Genomic DNA, 22,116 nt, shown 5'->3' on the forward strand with positions numbered 1-22,116 from the left:
TCCCCATTTCCCTCTGTGAAGGTCCTATCTATTCACTTTTATGTTGAGTCATCACCCTTCTTATTAAAAATCACCCGCTGGAGAGCACACTGTCGTTTGCATTCATTATTATTGGTTTATATTGGGTATGACTTGACTGGATCTCTTTTACCATGAATTACAATTTTTAGTCAGTCCTTGATCTTTAAAGGTGCTCTGCATTTATGTTTTGTGGTCTCAGAAAGGGCTAGCAAGATACCATTTTGGTATATCATGTTATGATTATTTTGAGGAAGTGTTGTCATCCGAGTTTTATTATTATGGCTCGCTAGCTGATTATGTTATTGATATGAGTAATTGTGAGACCTACGTGTTATTGTGAGTATGGTTAGTTCATAATAATTGCTGAAACTTGAATGCTGGCTTTTCATGTTTACAACAACAAGAGCAAACAGAGTTTGTAAAAGTTTTTCTTTTTCTCTTTCAGTTTGTCAACTGAATTGCTTGAGGACAAGCAAGGGTTTAAGTTTGCGGGAGTTGATACGTCTCCATCGTATCTACTTTTCCAAACACTTTTGCCCTTGTTTTGGACTCTAACTTGTATGATTTGAATGGAACTCACCCGGACTGACGCTGTTTTCAGGAGAATTGCCATGGTGTTGTTTTATGTGCAGAAAATAAAAGTTCTCGGAATGTCCTGAAACTCCACGGAATATCTTAGAATAAATAATAAAAAATCCTCGCCAAAGATGAAGACCAGTGGGCCCACACCCTGTGCACGAGGGTGGGGGCGCGCCCCTCCCTGCTGGGCGCGCCCCCCTACATCTTGGGCCCCCTGGTGGCCCTCCGACGCCAACTCCAACTCCATATATTGGCTTTCGGGGAGAAAAAAATCAAATAGAAAGTTTCATCGCGTTTTACGATACGGAGCCGCCGCCAAGCCCTAATCTCTCTTGGGAGGGCTGATCTGGAGTCCGTTCGGGGCTCTGGAGAGGGGGATTCATCGTCGTCGTCATCATCAACCATCCTCCATTACCAATTTCATGATGCTCACCGCCGTGCGTGAGTAATTGCATCGTAGGCTTGCTGGACGGTGATGGGTTGGATGAGATTTATCATGTAATCGAGTTAGTTTTGTTAGGGTTTGATCCCTAGTATCCATTATGTTCTGAGATCGATGTTGCTATGACTTTGCTATTCTTAATGCTTGTCACTAGGGCCCGAGTGCCATGATTTCAGATCTGAACCTATTATGTTTTCATGAATATATGTGTGTTCTTGATCCTATCTTGCAAGTCTATAGTCACCTACTATGTGTTATGATCCGGCAACCCCGAAGTGACAATAATCGGGACCACTCTCGGTGATGACCATAGTTTGAGGAGTTCATGTATTCACTATGTGCTAATGCTTTGTTCTGGTTCTGTATTAAAAGGAGGCCTTAATATCCCTTAGTTTCCATTAGGACCCCGCTGGCACGGGAGGGGAGGACAAAAGATGTCATGCAAGTTCTTTTCCATAAGCATGTATGACTATATACGGAATACATGCCTACATTACATTGATGAACTGGAGCTAGTTCTGTGTCACCCTATGTTGTAACTGTTACATGATGAACCACATCCGGAATAATTATCCATCGCTAATCCGGTGCCTACGAGTTTTCCATATACTGGTTCTCGCTTATTTACTTTTCCGTTGCTACTGTTATCATCACTACAAAAATACCAAAAACATTACTTTTGCTGTCTTTACCACCACTATCATATTACTTTGCTACTAAACACTTTGCTGCAAATATTAAGTTTCCAGGTGTGGTTGAATTGACAACTCAACTGCTAATAATTGAGAATATTCTTTGGCTCCCCTTGTGTCGAATCAACAAATTTGGGTTGAATACTCTACCCTCGAAAACTGTTGCGATCCCCTATACTTGTGGGTTATCAGGCTCCACCCACGAAGGGTCCACAAAGAAGCAACCTTGTCTGTCCAACCGTGTCCATCGCCCACGAAGGACTTGCCTCACTAGCGGTAGATCTTCACGAAGTAGGCGATCTACTTGCCCTTACAGACTGCTTGGTTCAACTCCACAATCTTGTCGGAGGCTCCCAAGTGACACCTAGCCAATCTAGGAGACACCACTCTCCAATAAGTAACAAATGGTGCGTTGATGATGAACTCCTTGCTCTTGTGCTTCAAATGATAGTCTCTCCAACACTCAACTCTCTCTCATAGGTTTTGGATCTGGTGGAAAGAAGATTTGAGTGGAAAGCAACTTGGGGAAGGCTAGAGATCAAGATTCATATGGTAGGAATGGAATATCTTGGCCTCAACACATGAGTAGGTGGTTCTCTCTCAGAAATGGTAAGTTGGAAGTGTAGGTTTGTTCTGATGGCTCTCTCCACGAATGAAGAGGAGGTGGAGGGGTATATATAGCCTCCACACAAAATCTAACCGTTACACACAATTTACCAAACTCGGTGGGACCGATTCAACAGACTCGGTCAAACCGATTTAGTAAACCTAGTGACCGTTAGGATTTTCGGTGGGACTGACATGCAACTCGGTAAGACCATTTGGTTAGGGTTAGGGCATAACGTAATCTCGGTAAGACCGATTACACAGACTCGGTGAGACCGATTTTGGTAATAAGCTTTCCAGAGAGTTGGTCAGGTAAACTCGGTGGGACCGATTTGCTCTTTCCGGTGAGACCGAAATGTTACAAAAGGGAAACAGAGAGTCTACATTGCAATCTTGGTGGGTCCGATCGCTCACTTCGGTTAGACTGAAACATTACGAAGGGAAACAGAGAGATTACAATCCTATCTCGGTGAGACCGAGATCCCTATCGGTAGGACCGATTTGCCTAGGTTTTGTGGCAGTGGCTATGACATTTGAACTCGGTGGCGCCGGATAGAAAGAATCGGTGTGACCGATTTTGGCTTTAGGTTTAGGTCATTTGTGGATGTGAGAAAGTAGCTGAGGGTTTTTGGAGCATATCACCAAGCACATGAAGCAAGAGGCTCATTAAGCAACGCCTCATCCCTCCTTGATAGTATTGGCTTTTCCTATAGACTCAATGTGATCTTGGATCACTAAAATATAAAATGAAGAGTCTTGAGCTTTTGAGCTTGATCCAATCCTTTGTATAGTACTTTGAGGGATCCACTTTCATCATCCATGCCATGCCATTCATTGAGCTTTCCTGAAATAATAGTCTTGGAATAGCATTAGCTCAATGAGCTATATGTTGTTATGAATTACCAAAACCACGTAGGGATAGTTGCACTTTCAAACACGCTTCGCTCGGCCATACTGATTCGGAAGGGGCGTTGTTGTTGTTGTTGCAAAGGTGCGATAGGTGCAACCGGCGGTGGTTGTGGAAAACACGCGAACAATTCATTAAACTTGTTATCAAGCTTTGTTTCGAACGTCTTCTCAATGTCATCTATCTTCTCCATGGCCTCTTCAAATCTGTTTAGCACATCTTGCACCTGTCCACTCATCATTTGCTGAAATTTATCATGTAGTTGTTTGTTCGTCAGGTTCTTCCAATCAGTCTCATCGACTTGTGATCCTGCCATGGTTAGCAGAAAATAGAAACACAGAAGAATATGATCCTACATACTACTAGGAAGTGGTGGTGGTGTATCACAAACCCGTCAAGCAAATCTCAAATTCTTACCAGTTCTTACCCAGCAGCAGGTGGTGATCGGCAACTGTTGTAGTCAAAACTCTCAAAGCTTGGATGGAGCGATGGCCAGGGAGAGTCAAACGCACGACGTAGATATATGTGGAGCTGGGAAGGCTTATGATATGTTAGCAAAAAGGATCAGCAATAATCAATTCAGAGATGCAAAGTTGAATAAATGCTCAACGACGATAGTGTGCTGGTCCTAGGCTAGACCGTGCTAGAGACGCGAGCCTAGAACACTAATAAAATCACGGCGCTGCATGGAAACAAGGGAAGAGCACACTCTGAATTTATTTATTTTGCTTTTTTTGCGCTCTTTTTTGTTTGCGCTCCTCTTATCTTTTTTGCCGAAAAATCACTATAATGGCGAGTGTCTCAAAACTCTTCCCAAGTCAAGATAACAGGATAGACACGAAGTTTTTGCGACCAATTTTTTTTTCAACTGCCTGGACCCAAAAACTGGAAACGGCTCAAAAAAAAACTTTCTATAATGGCGGCTGTCTCAATACGCTTGGAAACACCTAAAAAAAGGATAGCCAGAATTTTTTTTGTCGAGTGCGTTTTTGGAAAATTTTGGCCCTAAACAGAGGGTGGTTTCTGGACTCTTCTTTTTTTCCGAAACCTACTCCGGCAAAGAAACACGAATCGGAAAATAGATGGATCTCAAAAAGAAACCTAATATGAAAAGAACTCGGATCGGTGGTTGATATATGGTAGCTGTATTGGTATATGGCAGCGGTGGTAGGATATGGCAGCGGTGGTGGTATATGACAGCCGTGGTAGGATGGTGCGGCGGCGGCGTGACAAACTGTGACAGAACTCGAAACTCTAAAGGACTAGACGCTAAGACTAGAAACTTGACACGATGATGCAACCGCAAATTCAACAAAGCAAAATACTGAAAGACTATGCAAAGCCTTAGACTGGTTCGGATATGATGACCTAATCCTAATTTTTTTTTGTGGATTTTTCATGGACTGTAGGTATGAAGAACAGACTCGATCTAAACTACGAAAAAATATAAAATCTCACCAAGCAACCTGGAGCTCTGATACCACTTGATAGAGGCAACGGTGTCCCGTCTTTCGATGAGATGGTGGCTATCGTTTTGATGGAAGTCGACTTTGACGATCTGACTACAAATGTGCGAGCAAGTCGCGCCTTAGCAATCGCTAAACCAACTCCAAGAGGTTATTGACCACGCCGGAGCACGACCAACCTGACCACGAAGGTCTATTTGCTGCAAGCAAACGAAGAACAAGCAAGAAACTAAGATTACAATCTGGATATTGCGAATAACAAAGGAAAGCTTTATTAATGAAGGTGGGTTTCTGTTACGCCTTTGTCTGGTCGTTGAACACAAACGAAGTACGCGAAGTTGCATCTATGGCGAACTTTCAATCTAAACAAAACCCAAAGTCTAAACGGTGCCCTAAGGGCTGTATATATGGAGGAAGAGGGGGGAATTTCGTGGCCCTTGGTGGAGGGGTCCGAAACCAACCCTATCTCTTGTTTTCCCACACATACGGACTCTAAAAATAGCCTAGACTTATGTATTTCGAAATTACATGGGCCTGGCCCAATAAAAAGGTGACGCAGCACCTAGAATAGCCTCTGGATGAAATTTATAAAGTGTCATCTTGTATATTTCGTCCAAGGCTTCATGCACTCATTATAGGGGCTTCAAAGTCCTGAAATCATCACTTGTAACTCCGTTCTTGTTCCCCTTGCGCATGCCATCATCTCCATGCTTGGTCTTGCTTCAATGTTCATCCTTCTCCAAGCTAGGCCCTTCATTTGTAAGCAAAACAAATGTATCCAATTTAGGCAGCATCATATTCTCATAAACATTAGAATCATTATCAAGAAACGAAAGTACCTGGTAATTTAATTGGCGTGCGCGAGCTCTAGTAATTGGTCCAGTATGTATAGCAGCAGGGGTTGTGGGTGTAACAATGGTATTTATGTACTCATCAGGATGGCTGTACTCAGTGGATAATTGAAGATGAGGATGATGATGTTGAGGACGCTGACGGGGCAGGCAACGACGACACGGGGCAAGACGAAGAGATGATCGATAATGGCGGCGGAGAAGGGGTCGGACATGGTGGCAGGGAAGAGGCCGGACATGCATGGTCGTGGAGAAGGGGCCGGACATGGCGGCTGAGAAAACATGGACTCCACGCCGCAGAATTCATTTGTACTAAGTTCAATCATGCAGGATCCTCATGTTCAAGCACTACTTCGCAAGGAGACAAGTATTGAGAGAGTTGTTTCTAGAGAGGAGGCCAAGCTGCAGCAACTAGTGGTAGACTCCAACACTCCATTGTATCATGGTTGCAATCCCGAGGTGACCCGCTTGAGTTTCACGCTCGAACTCCTGAAGACGAAGGCTAAAAACAAATGTACCGACACTAGCCTCAATGAGCTTCTCAAGTACCTAAAAGATGTTCTTCCCGCGGGGAATCTATGTCCTACTAGCGTGGATGAGGCCAAGAAGATCTTGTGGGCTGGTGTTTCAAGGCCCAAAAGTAAAAAGGTTAGTGTATAAACTGCAGAAAGCTAGGCAAGCCACGGCCCATTTGGCCTTTCCGTGGTTCCGCCAGTACTCATGTCCACTCTTTGATCTACTATCAAAATGTTTTTATATTGACACACATCAAGTATGGGTTATATGACTTTTTGTGGATACAACCAACAAATGATTTAGCATAACTTTGAGGGCGTTGATGCTTTTGCATTGGTCGCTATGTATTCCTTGTTAAGGAACTGAAATGAAGATTTCCACATAAATTCAAGATTTAGAAATTTACTAATTTTCTATAGAATTCTACGGAGTGAGTATTAGTTCCGGTATTCATTCAAAAATTCTGACTATTGAGGTAGGTGGTGATGTGCACCGCATCACAGAATGATGAGACAGACGATAATATCACGAAGGATCTCACCATGCATTAGGAACAAGCACTGCCTATTCCGCCTCGTCAGCCGCACAGATGTTGTGTTGGTGGTGGGCTCGCATCCTGTCGCTAGCTCCTCCAGGTACGTGCGGGACATGTGGTTTGAGATGTCTTTATTTTTCGTTGTCTTCTCCAGAGGTATCTCGCTATCGAGGCGTTGGTAGCTGGATAAGGGTGGATGGTACGGACGGCTTCAAAGACAAGTTTATTCACTTCGGTGGAAACACTAGATCTCTGACCGGGCTATGTCGTCTGCTTGCTAAAGGTGGTGGATTGATGCTTGACTTTTGGGGTAAGAATCCAGAGTTCAAACTTGCGGTGGACTCGCCATCATCGGCGCACATGTTTTTTTGGCTCTATGAGGAATGGCCCTTTCTTTTTCCCTGAATTGGCCATGCCCATGGTAGGTATACATGCCCGGTTTGAATGACTTTCGACACCGTTTGCACGTTACAATACTGTGACCATTTATCTCTCCTTTTTAACCAAAACCACTTGGCATGGTGCCATGTATTGGTCATGTTAGGCCATGAAAAAAAAATGAGGCCATTTCACATATGTCGGTAAACGACGTGCCCACAGACCTGCCCTTCTGACCTACCTAGACATGGTCTTTTGAACATGATTTTTTTTGGACCTCTAGGAATTGCCAACAAGGGGCATTGTCTTCATGATGAATTTATGTGTGCGAGCGATCATATAGAAAAAACCAGGACGACCCCCTATGCCGCTTAGGTCGTTCTAAAATAAAATAAAATTAATTTAACAAAACATATTTAATATAAAATAAAATGTACATAAATTAATTTTAATTTTGGGAGTAATAAACCATCGATGACCTCCTATGCCGTTTCGGTCGTTCTAGAACAAAAAAATCAAAATGAATTTAATAAAAATATTAATTTATAAAATAAAATGTTCATAATATTTTTTGAATTTTGGGAGTAAAAACACCACCCGTGCCCACCTATGTTGCTTTGGCCTTGTGAAATTCTAGACCATTTTCAAATTTCTGAACAATTTTTAAATTTTGCCAATAATTTTTAAAATCATTGACATATTTTCAAATTCATGAACATTATTTGAACTTCAAAAATTATTTGGAAATCCCAAAATAATTCGAATATGGGATTTCTCAACATTTATCGAAGTTAATAAAATAAATTTTAAATACAAAAAACTAAAAAAATAAGGAAATAAAAACAGGTGCCAATGCTAGTTCGATCGCTGAGCACCGCATGGTGACTGGAATATGATGTCCCTGGCAGCCACCGCTTGCTTTTTGTTTTTTCGAAAAATGGCAGCTAGTGCTAAGCTACCAAGCCTAATTTTTGTTGATAGGCCCACAACCCATGTCCGTTTGTGTGGTCTCTGAGGCAACGTGGGAGGATTTGACTGGATTGGATTGGTTGGTGAGATTTCGCCACTCCTCCGGATTTCACTCTTCTGGTTTCAGTTGAATCACACTCCTCCGTCTATGAGGTGATGATAATATTCCAATGTGTGTGTGCACTACACTTCTTCATGATTGATAATTTCATTTCTTAATCGATATGCTCATCAATTGAAATGTTGTTCATTGGCTGCCGAGTTTTTTTATTTGTGTTTGTTGTTTGCAATGGCAGGCGCTAGTGAATAATCGTCTCAGATCTTGGAACTTTTTACTGCATCCACTACAGAAAACAATGCGGCGAGAAGAACAATGGAGAAATTTCTCGTGAATGCATCCACGGGAGCCATGGGCTCCATCCTGAAAAAGTTGGGGAGCATCCTGAGCGACGAATACAAGTTTCTCAGTGGTGTCCGCGACAACATCAAGTTCCTCAAGGATGAGCTCGAGGCCATGCAAGCATTCCTCATCGAGACGGTTGACGTGGAGAAACCTGACAAGCAAGCAACGTTCGTGTAGATGTTGTGCGAGAGATGTCCTATGAGATCGAGGACAACATCGACAAGTTCATGGCTCTCATGGAACGTGGGCCCAGTTCTGTGTCCGATGGCTTCGGGAAGCTCTTTAACAAAACCATGAAAAAGATAAAAGATATCAAGACCCGCCATAAGATCGCCAAGGACATCAAAGACATCAAGAGTCAAGTGAAAGAGATCAGTGCGAGATATTCAAGGTAAGCATCGATGCTTCTGCCACGCTCATGCTTACAGATTTTTTACTAAAGCCATATGTAATTTAACACTGTATGTTTTACTATTTTTATTATGTATATATCCAGCCATAAAGTCTAATCACTTATCTAGCCCTCTTGTCTATCTAATTTCCAACCTAAAAAATGAAATTACAAGATCGATGAGTCCCCTAGACCTAGAAACAAAAAGGTTCACCCGCAACTTTGCGCGGTCTACAAAGATGCATCGGAGCTTGTTGGCATCGATGGTCCGAGAGAAGAACTTGTGACCTGATTGAGCCAGGAGAAGGGTGCATCGGCACACCAGTTGAAAGTTGTCTCCATTGTTGGCTATGGGGGACTAGGAAAAACGACTCTTGCCAAACAAGTCTATGACAAGCTTGGGCCAAACTATGAATGTTAGGTTTTTGTGTCAATTTCATGAAGTCCTAATATGGTGAAGATCCTCAGTTCTATATTATCTCAACTCCGCAATCAGAATTAGGCTTGTGCAGGAGATGAACAACACATCATTGACCAAATCAGAAACTTCCTCGGTGATAAAAGGTTGCTATGCTCTAGTACCTAATTTTAAATTGCACAAATCTTCGTTACATTATCTTGAGTACTGGCCTCATGGTTAATTTTTCTGAAAATTATCAAATATACATACTTTGTTGTTTAACTCTTAACTTCAAACAGTAATGTTTCCTTTTGCAACATCTTTGGATTATTTAGGCTGGCACACAATGTCAACATATTTATGCCGAAGTGATCTGCCACTTTTTTTCCCATAGACAAATTTTTTGCGCAAACCCTATTAGGAACCCAGCATAGCCCATGAAATATTGGTGAACCAAGCATGGCTGTGTAAACTACAGTTGATACCTTGTCTTGAAAAACTCAAACGCTTGAAGAGTGGATTTTCCCTTGTTCCCCAAAAGGAGAGCACTTTGTTGACTTGTTCTGCTATTTTAAATTTTGGCAAACTATGTGTTTTATGAGCATTATCCATTTGGGGGTAAATGTTTTCTAGGCTGTTCCACTAATAGTCAAAGCAAGCCATTACTTGAGTTGTTCATAACATTTTTTAATTGTTTATGTAACTTTTTCATTTATTTCATTATTGTACTAAAATAGTATAAATGACAGATCTTTTAAATAACCTGTGAATATTATTAGTACAAAAATCTAATGTGCATATACAAAGTAATCATTTGATTTGACTAAGTGATCTAATCAGTACAGCTCACAAATTATTATTTTTTACCTTATTGCACATGTATGTTTTTCTACATATATCCTTGACATACATAATACTATCACAATTTTTTGAAACTCATACAAATGATTTTCCCATAAGGTAATGTATATCATGGTACTGTGATTCGAAAATTATGGTTAGTCTATGGTTTCTTTAGCAAAAGGTCAGCATGTACCTTGAAGTAACTGCGTGGTCTAAATAGTTGGAGGTCCTGAACATCCAAGTGGAATTGGATTTTCCACTTAATTACTAAGATGTTTCATATTAAACATTGTTTGATGCTATTATAGCACAACAGACTATTTTATGTATTTTTTCGTAAAACTATGTTGCAGGTACCTTATCGTAATTGATGATGTATGGGATGTACAAACATGGAAAACACTGGATTGTGCATTAGTCAGGAACGGTTGTGGTATGTAATAATTACCACAACACACATACACAATGTACCTCAATCATATTGCTCATCTGATGTGGACCTTGTCCAAGAAATTCAACCACTTGGTATTGGTGACTCAAAGAAGTTATTTTTCAAGCGAATGTTTGGCTGTGAGGAGAAGTGCCCTGATAACTTGAAAGAAGCCTCAGAAGATATCTTGAAGAAATGTGGTGGTTTGCCGTTGGCTATCAGTGCCATATCTAGCTTGTTGGCTACTGAGAAAACTCTAGAAGAGTGGGGTCGAATTCAAAGTTCTATTGGCTTTGCACAAGAAACAAATTCGGATATTGATGCCATGAATTACATATTATCTTTGAGCTACTTTGACTTTGCCCTCTATCTACGAAGTTGCCTATTGTACTTGACTATGTTTCTTGAAGATCATGGGATTGAAAGAGATTGTTTCGTATACACATTTTTGGAGCTTGTAAGTGTGATTGCCATACTTGTAGAGCTTGTAACTCACTACAGGAATCAGGTAATTTTCCGTCCGTGGATTACAGACGGCAAAGGCCTAAATATAGAGGGCAAACATTTTGCCGTCAGGAAGCAGACGGCAAAGATAAGTCGGCAAAGAATACTTTGCCGTCAACATTTCATCAGGCAGACGGCAAAGATTTTGCCGTCAGCCAACTACAGATTTGCCGTTTGTTGCAAAAATAATAGACGGCAAAACCCTGGTCTTTGCCGTCAGTCAAAACTTGTTCTTTGCTGTCATCTAGACTAAAGTACAGACGGCAAAGATTGTTTTTCATTTAAAAAAAAGTAACGTCAGGGCAGAGCATCGCGCCGAACACATGAACGACAAACCAAGACAGCAGGTTCCAGCTCACGTATATTTTGGATTCGACACGGCTTTCATTCATCGTAGGTGGAGTTACACAGAAGATGAAGGAAATATGCCCTGGAGGCAATAATAAAGTTATTATTTATTTCCTTATATCATGATAAATGTTTATTATTCATGCTAGAATTGTATTAACCGGAAACATAATACATGTGTGAATACATAGACAAACATAGTGTCACTAATATGCCTCTACTTGACTAGCTCGTTTATCAAAGATGGTTATGTTTCCTAGCCATGGACAAAAGAGTTGTCATTTGATTAACGGGATCACATCATTAGGAGACTGATGTGATTGACATGACCCATTCCGTTAGCCTAGCACTTGATCGTTTAGTATGTTGCTATTGCTTTCTTCATGACTTATACATGTTCCTGTAACTATGAGATTATGGAACTCCCGTTTACCGGAGGAACACTTTGGGTGCTACCAAACGTCACAACGTAACTGGGTGATTATAAAGGAGTACTACAGGTGTCTCCAAAGGTACATGTTGGGTTGGCGTATTTCGAGATTAGGTTTTGTCACTCCGATTGTCGGAGAGGTATCTCTGGGCCCTCTCGGTAATGCACATCACTATAAGCCTTGCAAGCAATGTAGCTAATGAGTTAGTTACGGAATGATGCATTACGTAACGAGTAAAGAGACTTGCCGGTAACGAGATTGAACTAGGTATTGGATACCGACGATCGAATCTCGGGCAAGTAACATACCGATGACAAAGGGAACAACGTATGTTGTTATGCGGTTTGACCGATAAAGATCTTCGTAGAATATGTAGGAGCCAATATAAGCATCCAGGTTCCGCTATTGGTTATTGACCGAGAATAGTTCTAGGTCATGTCTACATAGTTCTCGAACCCGTAGGGTCCGCACGCTTAAGGTTTCAATGATAGTTATATTATGAGTTTATGAGTTTTGATGTACCGAAGGAGTTCGGTGTCCCGGATGAGATCGGGGACATGACGAGGAGTCTCGAAATGGTCGAGACATAAAGATCGATATATTGGACGACTATATTCGGACATCGGAAGGGTTCCGATGGGTACCGAGGAGTTACGGGAATACGAGGAAGAAGCAATGGGCCTCATGGGCCAAGTGGTGGAAGAGAGGAGGCAGGGCGCGCGGCCCCCCTAGCCCAAACTGAATTGGACTAGGGGGCCGACCCCCCTTTCCTACTCTTCCTCCCTCTCCTTCCTTCTCCTGCTCCTTCCCTTCCTTCCCCTCTCCTAGTTGGACTAGGAAAGGAGGGAGTCCTACTCCCGGTGGGAGTAGGACTCCTCCCTGGCGCGCCCTCCCTTGGCCGGCCGCCTCCTCCCCCTTGCTCCTTTATATACGGGGGCAGGGGGGCTCCCCATGACACACAAGTTGATCTACGGATCGTTCCTTAGCCGTGTGCGGTGCCCCCCTCCACCATATTCCACCTCGGTCATATCGTCGCAGAGTTTAGGCCAAGCCCTGCGCCGGTAGAACATCATCATCGTCACCACGCCGTCGTGCTGACGGAACTCATCCCCGAAGCTTTGCTGGATCGGAGCCCGGGGATCGTCATCGAGCTGAACGTGTGCTGAACTCGGAGGTGCCGTACGTTCAGTGCTTGGATCGGTCGGATCGTGAAGACGTACGACTACATCAACCGCATTGTGCTAACGCTTCCGCTTACGGTCTACGAGGGTACGTAGACAACACTCTCCCCTCTCGTTGCTATGCATCACCATGATCTTGCGTGTGTGTAGGAAATTTTTTGAAATTACTACATTCCCCAACAGTGGCATCCGAGCCTAGGTTTTATGCGTTGATGTTATATGCACGAGTAGAACACAAGTGAGTTGTGGGCGATACAAGTCATACTGCTTACCAGCATGTCATACTTTGGTTCAGCGGTATTGTTGGATGAAGCGGCCCGGACCGACATTACGCGTACGCTTACGCGAGACTGGTTTTACCGCCGTGCTTTGCACACGGGTGACTAGCAGGTGTCTGTTTCTCCAACTTTAGTTGAACCGAGTGTGGCTACGCCCGGTCCTTGCGAAGGTTAGAACAACACCAACTTGACGAACTATCATTGTGGTTTTTGATGCGTAGGTAAGAACGGTTCTTGCTCAGCCCGTAGCAGCCACATAAAACTTGCAACAACAAAGTAGAGGACGTCTAACTTGTTTTTGCAGGGCATGTTGTGATGTGATATGGTCAAGACGTGATGAGATATAAGTTGTTGTATGAGATGATCATGTTTTGTTTAAGTTATCGGAAACTGGCAGAAGCCCTATGGTTGTCTCTTTGTTGCATAAAGATGCAAGTGCCAAATATTTGCTTTACATTATTGCTATGCGATAGCAATAGTTGCAAGAGCAATAGTTGGCGAGACGACCATGTGACGACACATTGATATAGATCAAGATGATGAAGATCATGGTGTCGTGCCGGTGACGATAGAGATCATGACAGTACTTTGGAGATGGAGATCAAAGGCGCAAGATGATCATGGCCATATCATGTCACATATATTGATTGCATATGATCTTTATCTATTATACATCTTATTCTTGCTTTGATTGACGGTAGCATTTTAAGATGATCTCTCACTAATTATGAAGAAGTGTTCTCCCTGAGTATGCACCGTTGCCAAAGTTCGTCGTGCCCAGACACCAAGTGATGATCGGGTGTGATAAGCTCTACGTCCATCTACAACGGGTGCAAGCCAGTTTTGCACACGCGGAATACTCAGGTTAAACTTGACGAGCCTAGCATATGCAGATATGGCCTCGGAGCACGGAGACCGAAAGGTCGAGCGTGGATCATATAGTAGATATGATCAACATAGTGATGCTCACCATTGAAAACTACTCCATCTCACGTGATGATCGATTATGGTTTAGTTGATTTGGATCACGTGATCACTTAGATGACTAGAGCGATGTCTGTCTAAGTGGGAGTTCTTAAGTAATATGATTAATTGAACTTAAATTTATCATGAACTTAGTCCAGGTAGTATTTTGCAAATTATGTTGTAGATCAATAGTTTGCGTTGTTGCTTTCATATGTTTATTTTGATATGTTCCTAGAGAAAATTGTGTTGAAAGATGTTAGTAGCAATGATGCGGATTGGATCCGTGATATGAGGTTTATCCTCATTGCTGCACAGAAGAATTATGTCCTTAATGCACCGCTAGGTGACAGACCTATTGCAGGAGCAGATGCAGACGTTATGAACGTTTGGCTAGCTCAATATGATGACTACTTGATAGTTTAGTGCACCATGCTTAACGGCTTAGAATCGGGACTTCAAAGACGTTTTGAACGTCATGGACCATATGAGATGTTCCAGGAGTTGAAGTTAATATTTTAAGAAAATACCCGAGTTGAGAGATATGAAGTCTCCAACAAGTTCTATAGCTAAAAGATGGAGGAGAATCGCTCAACTAGTGAGCATGTGCTCAGATTGTCTGGGTACTTCAATCGCTCGAATCAAGTGGGAGTTAATCTTCCAGATAAGATAGTGATTGACAGAGTTCTCTAGTCACCATCACCAAGTTAGTACAACTTTGTGATGAACTATAGTATGCAAGGGATGACGAAAACGATTCCCGAGCTCTTCGTGATATTGAAATCGACGAAGGTAGAAATCAAGAAAGAGCATCAAGTGTTGATGGTTGACAAGATCACTAGTTTCAAGAAAAGGGCAAAGGGAAAGAAAGGGGAACTTCAAGTAGAATGACAAGCAAGTTGTCACTTCCACCAAGAAGCCCAAAGTTGGACCAAAGCCTGAAACTAAGTGCTTACACTGCAAAGGAAATGGTCACTAGAAGCGGAAATGCCTTGAATATTTGGTGGATAAGAAGGATGGCAAAGTGAACAAGAGTATATTTGATATACAGGTTATTGATGTGTACCTGACTAGAGCTCGTAGTAGCACCTGGGTATTTGATACTGGTTCTGTTGCTAATATTTGCAACTCGAAACGGGGACTACGGAATAAGCGAGCACTGGCCAAGGACGAGGTGACGATGCACGTGGGAAACGGTTCCAAAGTCGATGTGATCGCGGTCGGCACGCTACCTCTACATCTACCTTCGGGATTAGTTTTAGACCTGAATAATTGTTATTTGGTGCCATCGTTGAGCATGAACATTATATCTGGATCGTGTTTGATGCGAGACGGTTATTCATTTAAATCAGAGAATAATGGTTGTTCTATTTATATGAGTAATATCTTTTATGGTCATGCACCCTTGTAGAGTGGTCTATTTTTATTGAATCTCGATAGTAGTGATACACATATTCATAATGTTGAAGCCAAAAGATGCAGAGTTGATAATGATAGTGCAACTTATTTGTGGCACTGCCATTTGGGTCATATCGGTGTAAAGCGCATGAAGAAACTCCATAAAGATGGAATTTTGGAATCACTTGGTTATGAATCATTTGATGCTTGCGAACCGTGCCTATTGGGCAAGATGACTAAAACTCCATTCTCCGGAACAATGGAACAAGCTACTGGCTTATTGGAAATAATACATACCGATGTATGCAATCCAATGAGTGTTGATGTTCGTGGCAAGTATCGTTATTTTCTGACCTTCACAAGATGATTTGAGCAGATATGGGTATATCTACTTGATGAAACATAAGTCTGAAATAGTTGAAAGGTTCAAAGAATTTCAGAGTGAAGTGGAAAAATCATCGTAACAAGAAAATAAAGTTTCTGCGATCTGATCGCGGAGACGAATATTTGAGTTACGAGTTTGGTCTTCAATTAAAACAATGTGGAATAGTTTCACAGCTCACGCCACCTGGAACACCACAACGTTATGGTGTGTCCGAACGTCGTAACCGCACTTTATTGGGTATGGTGCGATCTATGATGTCTCTTACTGATTTACCACTATTGTTTTGGGGTTATGCATTAGAGACAGCTGCATTCACGTTAAAAGGGCACCATCTAAATCCGTTGAGACGACACCATATGAACTTTGGTTTAGCAAGAAACCCAAGTTGTCGTTTCTTAAAGTTTGGGGCTGCGATGCTTATGTGAAAAATTTTCATCCTGATAAGCTCAAACCCAAATCGGAGAAGTGCGTCTTCATAGAATACCCAAAGGAAACTATTGGGTACACCTTCTATCACAGATCCGAAGGCAAGATATTCGTTGCTAAAATCGGATCCTTTCTAGGGAAGGAGTTTCTCTCGAAAGAAGTGAGTGGGAGGAAAGTAGAACTTGATGAGATAACTGTATCTACTCCCTTATTGGAAAGTAGTTCATCAGAAGAACCGGTTCCTGTGACAACTACACCAATTAGTGAGGAAGCTAATGATATTGATCATGTAACTTCAGATCAAGTTTCTACTGAACCTCGTAGGTCTACCAGAGTAAGATCCGCACCAGAGTGGTACGGTAATCCTAGTCTGGAAGTCATGTTACTTGACCATGATGAACCTACGAACTATGAGGAAGCGATGATGAGCCCAGATTCCGCAAAATGGCTAGAGGCCATGAAATCTGAGATGGGATCCATGTATGAAAACAAAGTATGGACTTTGGTTGACTTGCCCGATGATCGGCAAGCCATTGAGAATAAATGGATCTTTAAGAAGAAGACTGACGCTGATGGTAATATAACTGTCTATAAAGCTCGACTTGTTGCGAAAGGTTTTCGACAAGTTCAAGGTGTTGACTACAATGAGATTTTCTCAACTGTAGCGATGCTTAAGTCTGTCCGAATCATGTTAGCAATTGCCACATTTTATGAAATCTGGCAAATGGATGTCAAAACTGCATTCCTTAATGGTTTTCTTAACGAAGAGTTGTATATGATGCAACCAGAAGGTTTTGTCAATCCTAAAGGTGCTAACAAAATGTGCAAACTCCAGCAATCCATCTATGGACTGGTGCAAGCATCTCGGAGTTGGAATATACACTTTGATAAGTTGATCAAAGCATATTGTTTTATACAGACTTGCGGTGAAGCCTGTATTTACAAGAAAGTGAGTGGGAGCACTACAACATTTCTGATAAGTATATGTGAATGACATATTGTTGATCGGAAATAATGTAGAATTATTATGCAAAGCATAAAGGAGTGTTTGAAAGGAGTTCTTTAAAATAAAGACCTCAGTAAAGCTACTTACATATTGAGCATCAAGATCTATTGAGATAGATCAAGACGCTTGATAAGATTTTCAATGAGTACGTACCTTGACAAGATTTTGAAGCAGTTCAAAATGGAACAATCAAAGAAGGAGTTCTTGCCTGTGTTGCAAGGTGTGAAATTGAGTAAGACTCAAGACCCGACCATGGCAGAAAATAGAAAGAGAATGAAAAGTCATTCCCTATGCCTCAGTCATAGGTTCTATAAAGTATGCTATGCTATGAACCAGACATATTGTATACCTTGCTCTGAGTTTGGCAAAGGAATACAATTTTGATCTAATCACTGGACAACGGTCAAGAATATCCTTAGTAAGGACTAAGGAGATGTTTCTCGATTATGGAGGTGATAAAAGAGTTCGTTGTAAAAGTTACATCGGTGCAAACTTTTACACTGATCTAGATGACTCTAAGTCTCAATCTGGATACATATTGAAACTGGGAGCAATTAACTAGAGTAGCTCCGTGCAGAGCATTGTGGACATAGAATATTTGCAAAATACATACGGCTCTGAATGTGACAGACCCGTTGACTAAGCTTCTCTCACGAGCAAAACATGATCACACCTTAGTACTCTTTGGGTGTTAATCACATAGCGATGTGAACTAGATTATTGACTCTAGTAAACCATTTGGGTGTTGGTCACATGACGATGTGAACTATGGATGTTAATCATATACAGATATGAATATTGGTGTTAAATCATATGGCGATGTGAACTAGATTATTGACTCTAGTGAGAGTGGGAGACTGAAGGAAATATGCCCTAGAGGCAATAATAAAGTTATTATTTATTTCCTTATATCATGATAAATGTTTATTATTCATGCTAGAATTGTATTAACTGGAAACATAATACATGTGTGAATACATAGACAAACATAGTGTCACTAGTATGCCTCTACTTGACTAGCTCGTTTATCAAAGATGGTTATGTTTCCTAGCCATGGACAAAAGAGTTGTCATTTGATTAACGGGATCACATCATTAGGAGAATGATGTGATTGACATGACCCATTCCGTTAGCCTAGCACTTGATCGTTTAGTATGTTGCTATTGCTTTCTTCATAACTTATACATGTTCCTGTAACTATGAGATTATGCAACTCCCGTTTACCGGAGGAACACTTTGGGTGCTACCAAACGTCACAACATAACTGGGTGATTATAAAGGAATACTACAGGTGTCTCCAAAGGTACATGTTGGGTTGGCGTATTTCGAGATTAGGTTTTGTCACTCCGATTGTCGGAGAGGTATCTCTGGGCCCTCTCGGTAATGCACATCACTATAAGCCTTGCAAGCAATGTAGCTAATGAGTTAGTTAGGGAATGATGCATTACGTAATGAGTAAAGAGACTTGCCGGTAACGAGATTGAACTAGGTATTGGATACCGACGATCGAATCTCGGGCAAATAACATACCGATGACAAAGGGAACAACGTATGTTGTTATGCGGTTTGACCGATAAAGATCTTCGTACAATATGTAGGAGCCAATATGAGCATCCAGGTTCCTCTATTGGTTATTGACCGAGAATAGTTCTAGGCCATGTCTACATAGTTCTCGAACCCGTAGGGTCCGCACGCTTAAGGTTTCGATGACAGTTATATTATGAGTTTATGAGTTTTGATGTACCGAAGGAGTTCGGTGTCCCGGATGAGATCGGGGACATGACGAGGAGTCTCGAAATGGTCGAGACGTAAAGATCGATATATTGGACGACTATATTCAGACATCGGAAGGGTTCCGAGTGATTCGGGTATTTTCGGGGGTACCGGGGAGTTACGGGAATACGAGGAAGAAGCAATGGGCCTCATGGGCCAAGTGGTGGAAGAGAGGAGGCAGGGCGCGCGGCCCCCCTAGCCCAAACCGAATTGGACTAGGGGGCCGGCCCCCCTTTCCTACTCTTCCTCCCTCTCCTTCCTTCTCCTTCTCCTTCCCTTCCTTCCCCTCTCCTAGTTGGACTAGGAAAGGAGGGAGTCCTACTCCCGGTGGGAGTAGGACTCCTCCCTAGCGCGGCCTCCCTTGGCCGGCCGCCTCCTCCCCCATGCTCCTTTATATACGGGGGTAGGGGGCACCCCATGACACACAAGTTGATCTACGGATCGTTCGTTAGCCGTGTGCGGTGCCCCCCTCCACCATATTCCACCTCGGTCATATCGTCGTAGAGTTTAGGCGAAGCCCTGCGCCGGTAGAACATCATCATCGTCACCACGCCGTCGTGCTGACGGAACTCATCCCCGAAGCTTTGCTGGATCGGAGCCCGGGGATCGTCATCGAGCTGAACGTGTGTCGAACTCGGAGGTGCCGTACGTTCGGTGCTTGGATCGGTCGGATCTTGAAGACGTACGACTACATCAACCGCGTTGTGCTAACGCTTCCGCTTACGGTCTACGAGGGTACGTAGACAACACTCTCCCCTCTCGTTGCTATGCATCACCATGATCTTGCGTGTGCGTAGGAATTTTTTTGAAATTACTACGTTCCCCAACAGAAGAAACAAAGCTTTCCTAAAAATTTACACAAAGGACCCTAGAAAGTAAAAATACAAGTCCTTCTCCACTGCAGCAACACGGAGTTCACCGCCGGCCGTCCTTCTTCTGGCCGGAGAAAACCACAGGGATTCCACTGCCGCCGCATTGCCCTGCCCACGCCGGCCCGCAGCACCAATAGGAGCCGAACGGAGGAGAAGCTATCCGCTTTGCCCATGCCGGCACGAAGCACCAAAAGGAGTTGTTCCCCTGCCTGCATCGGCCTCCCGCGTGCCGGCCGTGCCCTGCTCGCGTCGCACACCCGCCGCCCGCCTCCGCGTCGCTCACATAGGCCCCCCGCTCCGGCCGCTCTGCCCGTACCGGCCATGTCTTGCTCGCGCCGCCCGCCCCGCTGGAGAAGCTACAGCGGCCTCCCGCGCCAGCTGCTCTGCCCGCACCGGCCAAGCCCGGCTAGCGCCGCCCGCCCCCGCTGAAGGAGCCGAAGCGGCCTCCCAGGCCGGCCGCACTGCCCACGGGAAGGGGAAGGAGGGAGCTGGAGGAGGCGGAGTAGAGGAAGGGGAGAACAAAGGTCTGCCGGCAGTAGCGGACGTTCGCCGGCCGGAGGAGTCGCGGCTGGTGGCGCTAGTGAGTGGATCGGGACACGGGCGAGATGGTGTGGGTGAGCTGCATGTGTGCGTGCGTTAGAGAGAGAGAACGTGCGGGATACCGTCACTGTATGGATAACTCTTATTGTGAAAAGAGCTATTTACTCTATAATGGATAAGGGAGAGAGAGTGTGGTGGGGTCGGGCGTGGGAGAGCGTTGGGGTGGGCTGCGATTGTGCCCAGGGCTGTGTGGGTTGAGATGCTGCCACGTCATCGATCCACGTGATCGATCCGTGTGGTGTGCTTTCTCTTTGCCATCTGCATATTTTATTACAGACAGCAAAGAGCTCGCTTTGCCGTCTGAAAAAAATACAGACGGCAAAGATCTTTGCCGTCTGTATTTTATTTTGCAGACGACAAAATGATCTTTGGTGTCTGTATTTTTTTTTGCGCACGACAAAGTGAGCTCTTTACCATCTGTATTTTTTGTTGCAGATGGCAAAGTGAGTTATTTGTTGTCTGTTGTTTTTCTGCAGACAGCAAAGTCTATTTTATCGTTACTTTTTCTTTGCCCTCAGCTGATGACGGCAAATCCTTTCTTTGTCGTCTGTCCCGATGAAATGCTGACAACAAAGAAAGTACTGACGGCTAATCTCCTGTTTCCCGTAGTGACTGTTACTACACTTCTAGATCTTGTAAACTATATGTTAAGAGCTTGTATCATGCATTATTTGTACAACAGGAGCTCTGTGCTGAATCAGGCTGATATAATTTACTGTTAAATTAAAATATGAAGAATATGACTCTGACGGCTACGACCCTGTACGAGAACCTGACAACGGGGACCAGCATGACTATTTGACCCATTTTATAAAAAATGAAAAATGAAACTGTTGAGACAAAAAGGCCACGACCCAAAAATACAAAGGTTGCACTACTGGGCTTGGCCCGTGAAGCCGACCAAAAATGGACAGGAGAAAAATATATAAATAAGTTGAATTTGTTGTGCTTGGCCCATGTAGAACACCGAATTGGAACGGGCTAATTCTAATCAGCGACCAATTCGTTTCATTGTAAGTTTGCCATGTCAGCTTGCCCTATAGGATCTGCGTGGTGTGGGCATGTTGACAGCGACCAAAATAATTGGTCGTGGAACCAACAACCTTCTATTTTGGTCGTTACGTTCTACGACCATTTCACAACAAAGGTCATTAAGTTTCATTATAGACGGCCAGCTTTTGACCATTTCATTAAAGGTAGGAAATGAAAAACAATGATCATACAGTGACCAATATTGATGGTCGCAAGTTGTCATATTTCTTGTAGTGCCTCCGGGCGCTTCATGTGCGATCAGTGTGGAGCACCTCGACCACTCCGGCGTGTTGGTTGCCGGTGTTGTTATTGATGTTCTGCTGGCAACATTTGCCTTTGGTTCCATATCTGAATTTGGTACCTTATCTGAATTTTACTAGGTGACAGACATTTGGCACGATTGGCAAATATTCAGGGCAAGATATGGGGCTAGAAGGGTATGGCGTCCAGCATGGCCGACCTGCTCACTAACGTTGCTCGTGTGGTCACC

General features: G+C 43.2%; 1 pseudogene; it reads left to right on the top strand.

Moving 5' to 3' along the window:
• The first annotated feature begins 8,335 nt into the window (after positions 1-8,335).
• LOC119348634 lies at positions 8,336-21,300 on the top strand (annotated as a pseudogene).
• Positions 21,301-22,116: the final 816 nt, after the last annotated feature.

Source organism: Triticum dicoccoides, unplaced genomic scaffold (genome assembly GCF_002162155.2).
Source record: "Triticum dicoccoides isolate Atlit2015 ecotype Zavitan unplaced genomic scaffold, WEW_v2.0 scaffold98919, whole genome shotgun sequence".
Classification (NCBI taxonomy): domain Eukaryota; kingdom Viridiplantae; phylum Streptophyta; class Magnoliopsida; order Poales; family Poaceae; genus Triticum; species Triticum dicoccoides.